Here is a 14,075-nt window from a genome sequence, read left to right as displayed (position 1 = left end):
GTACAAGTTGTTTGTTATATTTGCTGCAAATACCTTCTACTCTATACATTGGCTTTTCATTTTATTAATGATGTCTTTGGATGGACAGAGGTTCTTGATATTATTATTTTCCAGATTGTCATGTTTTCCCCTTCTGGTTAGTATTGTCTTGGAACCTTTTAAAGGAAATTTTGCCCTCTCCAAGGTTATAAAGATGTTCTATGTTTTTTCTGAGAAGCTTTATTGTTTTATCTTTCATATTTAGGTCTAGAGTCCATCTGGAATTGGCTTTTATGCGTGGTGTTGAGTTGGAGACCAAAAAGTCATTGTTTTCAATAAGAGTATTAAATTAACCCAGCACTGCTTAGTGAAAAGAGCATCCCTTCTCCAATGCACTTGGTGTCACTTTATCACAAAGTTGTCTTTATTCCACTTGTATGTCTATTGTCTATCTGTTTGTTGCTACACAAATACCTTACCATACTATGACTTTATAATAGGTCTTGATTTGGTAGGGTAATTTATCCATCTCTTCTTCAAGATTGCCTTTGTCATTGAAATTATACATTTTAAAATTAGCTTATCGGGCTTCCCTGGTGGCGCAGTGGTTGAGAATCCGCCTGCCGATGCAGGAGACACGGGTTCGTGCCCTGGTCTGGGAAGATCCCACATGCCGGGGAGCAACTAAGCCCGTGAGCCATGGCCGCTGAGCCTGTGTGTCTGGAGCCTGTGCTCCGCAACAGGAGAGGCCACAGCAGTGAGAGGCCCGCATACCGCAAAAAAAATAAAAATAAAAAATAAAATAAAATTAGCTTATCAGTTTCCACACACACACACACACACACACACACACACACACTCTCTCTCTCTCTCTCTCTCTCTCTCTCTCTCTCCATCTTATTCAAGTCTTTAATTTCGCTCAACAATATTTAATTTGCAGTGTGGAGGGCTTATAAAACTTCTGTCAGATATATCTTAGGGGTATTTGATGCTTTTCAACGACAAAGCTAACCCAAATAACACCCAGAAGCCACTGTCATGGATTGATAACTCGCTCTCTGCACTTTTAAAATGAAGAGGTGAGAACTATATTTAAATCCAAAGAAATCTAAGCCTGAGTTTTATAGAAATAGATCACCACTAGGCATAAACATTTATATTATAAAGACTTACTTGGGCTTCCCTGGTGGCGCAGTGGTTGAGAATCCTCCTGCCGATGCAGAGGACACGGGTTCGTGACCCGGTCCGGGAAGATCCCACATGCCGCGGAGCGGCTGGGCCCATGAGCCATGGCCGCTGAGCCTGCGCGTCCGGAGCCTCTGCTCTACAATGGGAGAGGCCACAGCAGTGAGAGGCCCGTGTACCGCAAAAAAAAAAAAAAAAAAAAAAAAACTTACTAATTTAAACAAATAGGGACAAGGGGACCATGGATTCATAAACAATAATATACATATTATACTTTTATTTCTGTTGAGTTTTTAGGACACAATTAAGCTTTCAAAGAATGATCAGTTAAAGCTTATATTTTTTTCAACTTTAAAAATAGTTTTTAAAAAGGTATTTATAACATTTGCTTATCAAATAATAAACATACAAATGTAATATAAAGATAAATCATCCTTATCAGTACCTGGAGAACTGTAAACTTGCAAAGAGTAAAGTTCAAATTAATAAGATTTACTTGTACTATATACAATGATAATTTGAATATCTATAAGGTACTTAATAAATACACATACAAACATGCATATAAACACAGATACCTTTAGCCTTTTAGTTATATAACTGCTTGGCAATATCTTCTCAGTAAATATATATACATATATAACATGACCTCTCAAGCATGTTAATTAATACTACTTATTCATGTCACAAAACAGACCAGGAACAATGAGAATATACTTGGAAGAATAATGCAAAAGTGAACAATATTATGTAGATTTGTATGTAGATGTTTTTCATAGACAGTGAAATAAATGTTCCAGGATATTTAAATTCATTTAGTTCTGAAAGACCGAAAAAAGCAATGAATGATACCATTGAATAAAATTAGATATTTTAGACACACAGAATAAACAAGATGTTTATAGCCTGATACATTATACATATTTATTTGTGGGTTCATGTGATAAGATTTTGTTTCTGTTCACTGATTTATCCTCAGTGCCTGGAGTTGGCACAGAGTAGGTGCTCAATAAACACTTTTTAGATGACGCAATGAGTTATCAGCACATACTTCAATAAGCTTTGGAACAGCTACATTCATGACTGAAAGTCAAAAATCAAGCGACATCCTCGATATTTACGCAGAATAACTAAAAAGCTATGGAAAAGCACACAGGTCATTCTCTTCCTACTTTGAGCTGTTTTTGCATTTACTCATGTGATCTGCACCTCCTGGCAGAAAGCGCAATTTCAAACCTTCACAATAACTATTTCTTTGAGAAGACTGGAGAACATTGTCTCAGCGGGCTTCCTGGGGCCTGGAGGCAAGGCCTGAAAATGTTGATGACTCGCCCAGGCTGGAGCTGTGCTGCCAGCACTTCAGCTGTGCCGTCCACTGCTGCAAGGCCAGCCCGTGCAGGCACTTCCTTGAAATCACATGCTAAAGCAATAGTATTCATACACCATTTTTTTGGTTACAGTTACATGAAACAATTGTTCCTATTGTCTTAGAGTCTGTACTCAGCAAGAAGGTGGAATTAAAAATTCCTCTAATACCTTAAAAGCAGTAGAGTATCTTTTAGCTTAAACAACCGGCATTGTTGACACACCAAGACAATATATGCAAGTAACTGTGTCTAGATTTTTTGTAATAGCAAAGCAGGCATTAAGTTAATTATTTTACCCTTTTAGGGGCTTGCTCTATCAGAATATACCTTCTTATTTAAATATGCTCCTTACAAAGAAAACTCATCTAATATTGATAAAAGAGGGACACAAAGTTGGGTTAAGTCAAATTCTCTACTTAGCTGTTGAACAAATCTTTGATTTAAACTATTTACAGACAACAAGGAATATAAGAGTTATGGGTTTTCTGGTGAAGGCTGAACCTAGGAGTCAGTTCTGTAGATTTATCTTAAAATTCTCTTTTTGCATCCCACCTGCCTCTCCCACAATCCAGTCTTTGCTCAGAATGTGTAACTATATTCTGGCCTTAAATAGCACGCCTCTTCATACTGTTCATTATTATCACTCTTTAAGCCAAACTGGGGCTCCGAACTGCATCTGATCCTTGACAAAATAGCAAGTCCCAGGACTCCAGAACTTCTGCTTCTGTAAAAGCTAAACTCAGTGTAGAAATGCTGCTCTGGTTCAACGTGCAGGCATTGAATGTTTTGTTGTTTTTTTCAGACCAGGCTACAGCACCTGACATAAGGTAGCCTCAGCCACCTAAGTAAGTTAGCAGAAACTTCACTTCTCGCCGTTTATGGTAATCTTGTGTTTTCTTTCCCCCAAATGATGTCAAAGACAAATCTTACAAATTATTTAATATTTGTTAGCATGATTCAGTCAATTTACTTCTTTCTTTTTAGGGGTGACCTCATAAATAAATAGTGGGTAGGATCAATTACAAGACACATATAAAAATACTCCCAGTCCGCTTCTCTCTAGTTGATTTCCAAGGCAGAGAGAGTAAACAGCCTTCTCCCAGCTTTCTCAGTGTCCACAGCTGAGAGTGTAGGGTGTTTACAGTATCTGTCCCTCAGTGCTCTCTGGGGCGGGGCTGGTGGGCAGCAGTGCAAGCCATGGGAAACCCAGCATCGTTTCAAGATACCGTAAAGTGTCACGGGAAAGGACCAGAAAACATTCTCGGGACTAAATTATGGTTTTCTTAGGACTGGTGTTCTCTTCCTGTTCTGCACATCCTAGGATTCTCCTGAGGTGTGCAGCTTTGGCCTTTGTACACTCGTGGATTCTGTAAACAGGGGATTTTCAATATTCTAGGATTCTCCAAAATGGTCTCAAAAGACTCACTCACCCCTTAAATGGCGCACGTTTCCTTCCTGGGTGTAGAACCCAGCAGCTCACTCTCTGAGCCGTGAAACTTTGTTTCCACTCACTCCCGCATATAACTGAGAACAATGGACTTGCAGACAGAAGACCACCTGTCCGTTTAATTACTGAAAGTTAGTTACTTTACGTAGCCATAAATTCAGTCAAATGAGCAAAAAGTAAATATGAATGGATGCAAGTTATATGTATAAAAATGGTGTATGGGAAATCGCTAACATAATGCTGAAACTTAAAAAACCTAATATTTGGAAGGTAGCAAATCTGTAATTAGAGGCATATACATGAGTGGAGTTCCTTGATACCTAAAGTTCTTTCTGGAAAGATTTATCCAAATGGTTCTTGGACTTCATTTGCTAGATTGATCTATGGTGCACAAAATGCTTGTGTGAAAGTCATCGATACTATACATTACAAAACAACCCTAGGTGATAGAACACCACACGGTAAACCAAAGTGGCATCGGATATCAAACTCTTACTGGACACTGTTCATTCATTCACTCAACAAACACGTGTGAGCGCCTACCATAAATCAGCAATGTTTTAAATTCTGAGTGGTGAGAGATGAATGGGGTCATCCCTGCCCTCGAGAAAGACAAAGCCTGGTCTTCAGGACAGACACGGAAACCATTGTCGTTAAGTGTGACAGGTGCCGCGGTCGGTCAAAAGACACTTCCCAGTTGGCTGACACCTAGGCTGAGTCTTAAAGATGGAACGAATTTAGCCAAGTGGAGATGGAGCCAATGGGGGTTTGGATGGGGTGGGCAGGGAAGGAGATGGGGGGTTGCAAGTGTACCTGAAGAACAGCCGCATGACGGGGACCTTCAAGAATTCAGCAGAGGGCTTCCCTGGTGGCGCAGTGGTTGAGAATCCGCCTGACGATGCAGGAGACACGGATTTGTGCCCTGGTCCGGGAAGATCCCACATGCCGCGTAGCAACTAAGACCGTGAGCCATGGCCGCTGGGCCTGCGCGTCCGGAGCCTGTGCTCCGCAACGGGAGAGGCCACAACGGTGAGAGGCCCGCTTACCGCAAAAAAAGAAAAAAAAGAATTCAGCAGAGTGGGAGCCAAATGTGGATAAGGGTGAATTGAAGGGAGGTGAGGCGAGGGGGTGGGGCAGAAGGGAGGTGCCCCGTGTCCCCAAACGCCCGGCGAAGACGTTCGGGCATCATCTCCAAACTAGGGAGGCAAGTGGCACGGCCACGCCTGCCCTTGGGAGGGGACCCCAGCCGCGAGGCTGCGGGGAAGGAAGAGGAGGGAAAGGATCCCTGCAGCCCGGTGGAGGAGCGCTTGGGAGCCTAGCCCAGCGGAGCAGCAGTGAGGACACGGAGGAGGAAGCAGATCTGAGAGCTGGGAAAGAGGGAAAGAGCGGAGCTCCCGGAGGGGCTCTCTGAGCGGAGGCCCCGGGGCACAAGGCTTCTCCTCGGGGAGAGGAGGAACACGAAGCAGGTGAAGCGAGGCGTGAAGGGCTGGGAAGCCTTCCAGCCAGCGCCTTCGTGGATCTGGGCTGGGAGGTTGGGAAGCCACGTGCAAGGCCTGTTTAATTCCATCCTGACCGAAGGGATGGAGGCATCTTAAAGGTCTAACCCAGACAGGCTGTTCTTTATTCCGCTGGTTCTGCGCTTTGCCGACGGACCCTCTAGCTGGCGAGGGTCCGCGCCCCCTGCAGCCTCCGGGTTGCGGCCACCCCGAAGGGCTGCCCCGGCGCCCCCAGCCCGGGGAGCAAGGTCCGCTCCCCCCCGACCACCCGGGGACCCTGCATAAGCCTCTACCACAGAGCTTACACTTTATCGCAAGGGCTGTATTTGCTTACCTGTCTCTGGATTAAACACCATGTTTCATGTCACTTCATTGAAAAATTTCAAAACCGTGTAGCCAGAGTTTGGCACGATGGGAGGTTCCCAGTACATGTTTGGTGAATGAAGCAATGCGTGAATGTATAATGCCATGTGCCATCTGGCAATTCGCTAATACTTTGGGGATAATTACTTAGGTTTTAAGTATTTAAATAAGCATTTACCAGTTCCTGAAATTTTGTTTTGAAACTCCCAAGTGGTCCCCCGGGATTGGTTCCAGGACCCCCCTCAAGTACCAAAATCTACGGATGCTCAAGTCCCTCCTAACAAATGGTGAAGTACAGTCTGCCCTCTGTGTTGGCGGGTTCCACATCTGCGGGTTCAACCAACAGAGGTTTGAAATCCGCGCATGGGGAACCCGCAGATACCGAGGGCCGACTGTAATTCAAGGTTAGGCTGTTTTACTTTCCCAAGGAACTCACGGCTAAGAACAGAAGTTAATGCATCACAAGCAATCTTTCCTTAAATGACAGTGAAGTCTTTTGGAAAGTTAACTTTTCAGGAGGAATGCGTGATTTACTTATTTTTTTGTGATGGATTCCAAATGAAGGAAACTCAGGGTACAAAATAAGTGCGGAGCAGAAGTGCATGTAAACAGTTTATAAATGGACAAGTAAGAAAGGAAATGGCTCTAATAGTTGAGTCTGGCTATTGAATAATCACGTAAGAGTTTAAAATGTTCTAACTGGAAAGAACCACACCCTGATTAAATACAGCGATTAAAGTAATTTTAGTTACATAAAATGATGATATTTTAGTTACATCAAATGATGATTTTAACCATTCAAAGCCAAGTCCAAGAAGTTCCTGTTATAACATGAAATCTACTTTTTTTGTTCAAGTAGGGTTTCTGATTTAATATGCATTTTAGTTACATAAAAACAATCTCTGAGAACGTAGTGATTTGCTTAAGGTGACCAAAAGTAAATATTTATATGTTTATTAAAAATATGTGTAAGAATATATTTATTTCAAGTGTATATTAGATCTGATCGTATTTGGCACATTTAGTATTAAAAATATTTTAATCTCTTACCTGATTAAAAAAATAAATTCTGCAATAGTACATATTTAGGATACACAGTAGCTTTCTCCAAGTCTCATTTTTAAGTTAAAATATAGCAGCTTTATAGTAGCCACGACTGACTGACTGGAGAAGAACCACCGGTACCACTTTGGAAGCTTCACGTGTCTCTTGTAGGCAGGCTTTTCTTGCCCCACCATGGGTGTTACTACTGTTTAGTCAGGCTCCAGATCTCCTGCCATCGCTGCATTGTAAAGCTGCGACAGATTCCCTGGTGAGCGGGCCAGCTTGCATCGTATTCTACAGGCATGTCGCCATACGCTGCTCACCACCCACTGCCTTCTCTTTCCTGGGCCACACATTGGCCATGTAACCTGCCATTCATTCGCTTTCATTTTGCCCATCGTATGAGATGAACATTTAACAGGCACTGCCACACCCTTCCCCCCGCAGCTGAAAACAAAATCCAAACCTCCCACAGTTGGACATACTCTCAACAAATAATGAGCTATATGGAAATTTCCAGAGACAGACTCTGCAAATATCACAATGCAAATGTGACGATACGCGCTCCTTCATTTATAGGAGTAACTTTAAAGGTTCTTACCTTAGTTTGTATTTACCCCAGATCCTAAAGGAAAATTGCAAGCATAGAATGTCTCATTACAGGGATACAATACATGGGTAATCAACAACAATGTGACTTTGAAATAGATATAAGTACATAATATGTTCACAAAATTCATGGAGATTTATCCAGCTCAAAAATTCCACATTTTCAAATCATGTGTTCTGAGAAGTCCTCTCGCTGTTTATTTAACGTTCTTATGTTTATCCTGTGGAAAAAGCTCTCCTCCCTCACCCCCAAAGTGCTGTACTTCAAATCTGGGTGATTCTGTCTCAAGTTCTCATTGTAGCTCAGATCACCTGTTTAAACCTAAAATCTAGTAAATTCTATAGTGTGAGGGAATAGCCAGAAGTTCGTGCCATCTTTGCTTAGAATACTGTGACTAAACTCAGAGAGTTAGGAGCTTGGTCAGCGTGATATAACCTACTCAGTCAGGCTTTCCTGACAAATTCTTTGGGCTCTTGACTCTTCTAATTTTTTTTTTTTTTTCATTTACACTTACTATTTCATTTAAGTTATTGTGCCTGGAAGGGGGAAAAAGAGAATGTGGATGGATTAATATTTTTACTGCCTATCATTCGAATTAGTTTCTTTTTAATTATTCAAATTTCAAGGTTTTTTAAAATTAGAAAACATTATCAAATTTTCAAAAAAACCTTTAAAAAAGTATACATGTAGATTTTCAATGAGAGTGGTAAAAAAGCTGGATTCAAACAAAAAAAAAATGAAAGAATTATGAGAGTCCTCTCTCCATATATTCCGTGAGCAAGCGTACAAACGACAGATCATTCTGACGATCTTAGCCTCAATAAACAATCATGGGTTCAATTAAATAACACAGAAATAAAAGTTTGTTCATTCTGGGTCCAGCCGTGGTGGTGGGAGTGTCACACTGACACCGCACTCAGGCAGTGTCGCCACACTGGGACATTCGTTAGGAGACTCGATGGTGCTCCGGCCAGTATTCTAGTTAAATCTTGACTATTTAATAGAGACATCTGAAATAACTTCAGAAACAACTATCAGTGCTATAGAGGTTCAACTTATTATAATAATACTTAGTGGCACAAATTCATATTTTGATGAGGCTAGTCCCTTCACTTTGGCCAAATACTCTCTTTTATGTACCAAACACACATGAAAGTAACCGTCTATCTCTATATTAAATATAAAGTGTGTGTATGTGCGTGTTTGTGGGTGCATGTGTGTGTGATAGTTCTGGAAAGCTACACACCCAACTGAGAGCGGTAGTTATCTCTGGGGAAAGAAGGAGGGGACTTGGGCTGGGTAGCAAAGACTTCAACCTTATTGGAAATAATTTAATTGCTTAAAAAGAGAAGGTACTCATGCAATATATATATATACTTTTTAAATTAAAATTAAAATTCTTTCTCAAAATTAGAACTAGTATTCAGTCAAAACTGAAGTTCTGGCTTCTCCAGAGACTTAATCAAGCTGGTTAACTTTGTGATCTTGGGTATTCTCCAGAATCCCCTCTATAAAATGATACGATAATATGTTATGTACTGCATGGGTATGCCAGGTGCATTCTCAGTACATACACATCCTCAGAAGCATTTCATAACATGTTGTTAGCCATACTATTCCCAGTTTTAGCATTAAGTGTCTATTCGTCCCACCGTAATGAGATCTCTTTCTCAAGCCCAAGGTAGAAACGTGAAGGCCGCTGGCTGCTCTTACCGGTAGGGCTTCTGGCCCAAGGACCCTGCCATGGAAAGGGATGTGGGTCAGGAAGGGAAGGGCCTCTTAAGGCACATCCTAGCTGATTAAATGATTTCTTAATAAAAATTCTAGACAGATCAAATCAGAAAATGTTCTTTAAAAAACAATACCACCAGGTGTCACTATAGCCTAAGGTTCTGCTAGTCGTTTCTCTTCATTTGGAAAGAAATGTATACATTACAAACCAACAAATACCATCTTAGAAGGCTTTCCATGTCCATAATTTATATTGTCATAGTTACTAAACTACAGTTACTGAACTCTAAATAAATGGATTACTGCAAGCTTCAATTTTTAAAAAATTATAAATAGTGACAATGAATGCTAAATGATATAAAATGCAGTAAGTAGACCTTTGGAGGTCAAGGATTTAATTATTTCAGTTTTTCCTTTTGAGAGGCAATCTTGAAGTCATGACTGCGGTGATCTGTCATTTGACTGAGACAGATTTATTCAAGGAGCAATGAGTCCAGCTGACTGCCCAGCACTTTTCTTGTTCTCAGCTTGATATTGGGTACACACCTCAAAGTAGTAAAAAATAACAATTGGAAATTCTCATAACTAATAAAATTAAAATGATGAATTATAATATTTATTTTAGAGACATTATTTATTTTAACGACTACCCAGGGATGTAAACACCATTTTTATATTTTTCATCTCTTCTTAAAGATATATGACTGCTTAAAACAAAACTAATTATACTGTATTTTGGGTTTTAAAGTACAGGCATTTTGTTTCATTGTACTTCACTATATGGTGTTTTGCAGATACTGCTTTTACTTTTTTTTTTTTTTACACAAATTGAAGGTTTGTGCACTCCTCTGTGGAGCAAGTCTATTGGTGCCATTTTTCAATAGCATTGGTTCACTTCTTGTCTCCCTGTCGCATTTTGCCAATTCTCTCAATATTTCAAACTTTTTCATTATTATTATATTTGTTATGGTGATCTGTGATCAGTGATATTTGATGTTACTATTGCAAAAAGATTACAACTCGCTGAGGGCTCAGATGATGGTTAGCACTTTTTAGCAATAAAATATTTTTAAATGAAGTTATGTACATTGTTTTTAGACATAATGGTATTGCACACGTAATAGACTACAGTATGGTGTAAACGTAACTTTTATGTGCCAAACCAAAATATTCATGTGACTTGCTTTACTGCGACATTTGCTTTATTGCAGTGGTCTGGAACCGAAGCTGCAATATCTTTGAGGTGTGCCTGTTTATAGATGTAATACGTATATTGCAGTAATAGCACCAAGGTTGGAGGGAAGGTAAATGGAGCTATAGAGTTGCAAGATATCTATATATATACCTATATCTCTATATCTAATCTCCATATATATGTCTCCAAAGTTAATCAATAATAATTTTAAGCTGATTGTGATAAATTAAAGAAGCATATTGTAATCCCTGTAGTAATCATTAGAAGAATGATGCAAAGGAATATAGCTATAAAAAGCCAACAGAATTAAAATATACTATACTATGAAATATTTAACACAAAGAAGGCAGAAAAAGACCATGAAATACATGAGACAAACAGAAAGCAAACAGCAAAGGGCAGACCTAAATTCAACTACATCACTAATTACATTAAATGTAAATGGACTAAATACTCTAACCAAAGGGCAGACATTTTGGAGCCAAGCTGTATAAAAAAGCTAGACTCAACCATATGCTACCTGAAACACTTTAAATATAAAAATACAAATAGGTTGAAAGTAAAAGGTTGGAAAAGGTATACAGTATGCATAAGCAAGCTTCAGTGGCTATATTAGGGTCAGACAAAATAGAATTTAAGGCAAGAAGTATTACCAAAGTCAAAGACATTTCATAATGATAAAAGAGTCAATACAGCAGGGATTTGTAACAATTATAAACATATATGTATGCAATGATAGAACTCAAAATACATGAAGAAAAAAACTGTCAGACTTCAAAGGAGAAAGAGACAATTACAAATATAGTTAAGTTGATGACTTAAATATTCTTCGTTCAGTAACTGAATGAGTAGACAGAAAATCAGTAATGACAGAGTTGTACAACAGTCTGAACCAAATTGGTTTAATTCATATTTATAGAGCACTCCACCAAACAACAGCAGCACTCACATTCTTTGCAAGTACACACAGAACATCAATCAAAACAGACTATATTTTGAACCATAGAACAAGTCTCAATATAGTTAAAAGGACTGAATTTATATAGGACATGTTCTCTGACCACAAATAAACTAAATTAAAAAATAGCAACCAAGATATCTACAAAATTCTCAAAAATTGTATTACATTAAACAACATATGTGTAAATAAACCTCAAGACATAAAAGTGGTGATAAGGGATATAAAGTATTTTGAACTGAATGAAAATGAAAATGCAACATCACAATTTGTGGGATGCAGTGAAGACATGCGTAGAGGGAAATTATAGCTTTAAATGCTCATATTAAAAAGAAGAAAAGTCATTTCTCTTAAACGAACTTCCAAATTTCATAACTCCAGTTCTCTATATTCTGCTAGATGATGATGTTGAAGGAATTACTGCCAGTTTTCAAATGTTTTATGGTCGGTATGTATTTCGTTTACTTTTGTGAATAGAGGGAGATAAGAAGCAAAGAAGTATGTAATAAGTGCCTACTGAGTAAGAAACAGTGAACTTAAATGAAACACCTTTTTTTCTTTTTTTTTTTCCTTCTGAGATTCAGTGAGGTTTTGCAGTCCCAGAGCTAGTGAGGGATGGAGAAGTTCAGATTTGGGTCTGTGTGACTTCACAGCTCACACTCCCACTGGACAGCAGGATGCCTGAGCTCCTGATAGCTGTTCAACCTGTGGTCCACTGTGGATCCTACATTTCCTCTTGAGTAAGCTTTAATCTGTTCATTTATCTTCCATTATGATAGATTGTTTCTTATTAAGTGGAGTCTCCTACAATTTATCCATTGTCAATTTATGAAGGATACAGCGACCGTCTCTGTCTTTGTCACTGTGTTGCCTTTTAGGTTATAAAGTCTTCATGGGCAGCACTCATATTTACTGCATTACACTCCTCCAGGTTTCACATGCACTGCACAATCACAACACGCTTTTGTCACTTGGATTTGCTTTAGGAAACACATCTGGTACAACATGTTTCCAGCTATAACGCTGTCAGCTACTGTTAACACTGACTACTATAAATTCCCCGAATAGGTCAAACAAGAAAATGCATTTATTAAAATTAATTCCATTAAATTACCTGAATAAGCTACATGTTATAACGGTTTTGAGTTAACATGATTGATCAGACTTTAATAATGATAGCTAATATGTTTAAATGCTTTCCATGTTCCAAGCCCTGTGCTACATGTTAATTACCTTGCTGCTGTAAATAAACCCAGATGGATGAGGAAATTGAGGCTTAAACTTGCTCAAAATCACACAGGAGTTCAGATTTATGCTCAGATTTACTTCTTTCATCATCTATATGAACATGCACACCGTAAAGAGAGAAAGTGTGAAAGAACGGAAGTATACTCTGGTTCTAAAAGCTTTATATGAATATCTTTTGATATTAGGAAAGTACCAGAGGCTCTGATGTATGTGGAGGCTTTATAGTCTCTTACAAGTACATGGGGTGCTATATAACATTTTGAGTTAATTATCTGGGGATTATGCAATGTCTTTATCATTCCTTGCCTATCAGTGTTCCATTATACAATAATGAAATTATTAATGAGCATATAACTCCCCAAAGAATAAACACAAATAATAAAATAGAGATCACTACTTTTTGTGATTAAAAAATTCAAGTAACTTAATTTTCTGAGTTAGCATTTTGCAACTACTAAATTAGCAACATTCAAACATACACAGTATAGGCATGGCTGCAGTAAATCTGTTATACTCAAATGTAGCTAAAAAAAAGAGTGCTTTTGACTTGGTGCTGTTGCTTAAGGGAATTTATCATGAGAAAATAAAGTGATAGAACCAAAAACTGTATGAGAATATTAGTTGTCAAAATGAAAACAATTCAAACAATAATTTGGTACAATGTGATATCAATATAATATAGTCATGTAAGTGATTAAATACCTCAGTACAATATAATATTTTTTAAAAGCCACATGATTTTCATCTGCATAAAAATGGGCAGGTACTACAAGGTAATAACTAAAGGCAAAACCTAAAATATTTGGGTGTGAATAGTAGGATTATGAATCCTTTTTCTTTGAGGACTTTTTGGTTACTGTTTTCTCAATGATTCAACAATTTTTAAGGAGACAGAGAAGGACACAAGAGCACCTTTGCCACCCAATGGTGAAACTTGGGTAAATAATGTAATGCTCTTTTTAGGTACTTCAAATAAAAGATGTTTGTTCACCACACAATAATTGACTGTACTTTTAAAATAGTAAGCCAAATATAAGAACTTTTCTGGTGGCTGATTATATTCAGTAAAATCTGAAGAAGGGACTTCTTATATTTTAAGAAAACTTTTGAAAATTTTTTTTTTTTCAGCAGCATTGAGGGTGGTATCCTTGTGCAGCTTTTTGCTGCTATTGTATATTAACATGACAGAATGTTTTCTTTTGATAGAAAACAGAACCCAGTAGAATTGAGCGAAAAGGAAAATGTGCTGAAATTTTTAAGGCTAATTAGTATTAAAATATTTGGGGGCTTTGTCACAGTTAGTACTTAATCTTTATGTGCTTCTAATTGTGTTTATACACAAAGATTAAATTTATCATAGCTTTTTTCCCCATTATATTAAAATTGAAAGTACGTTTCAGATTAAAAAAATAAACTTAGGATAAAAAGTCTTACGATAAAAGAATATGTTAT

The 14,075-nt window shown here is 38.3% G+C and overlaps 1 long non-coding RNA gene across 5 annotated transcripts in view; it reads right to left on the bottom strand.

Moving 5' to 3' along the window:
* The window catches only part of LOC131768223 (uncharacterized), a 78,563-nt gene that overhangs the window by 30,059 nt on the left and 34,429 nt on the right, over positions 1-14,075 (bottom strand). For 4 of the 5 annotated variants that reach the window (XR_010836201.1, XR_010836200.1, XR_010836199.1 and 1 more), the window contains exon 2: positions 1,153-1,303. The exons of the other annotated variant lie outside the window; for it this stretch is intronic. This is a non-coding gene — a long non-coding RNA (uncharacterized lncRNA). The remainder of the gene's footprint in view (positions 1-1,152; positions 1,304-14,075) is intronic. 5 annotated transcript variants of the gene reach the window in all.

Source organism: Kogia breviceps, chromosome 13 (assembly GCF_026419965.1).
Source record: "Kogia breviceps isolate mKogBre1 chromosome 13, mKogBre1 haplotype 1, whole genome shotgun sequence".
Lineage (NCBI taxonomy): Eukaryota > Metazoa > Chordata > Mammalia > Artiodactyla > Physeteridae > Kogia > Kogia breviceps.
This window is presented reverse-complemented; position numbering and strand designations above follow the sequence as displayed.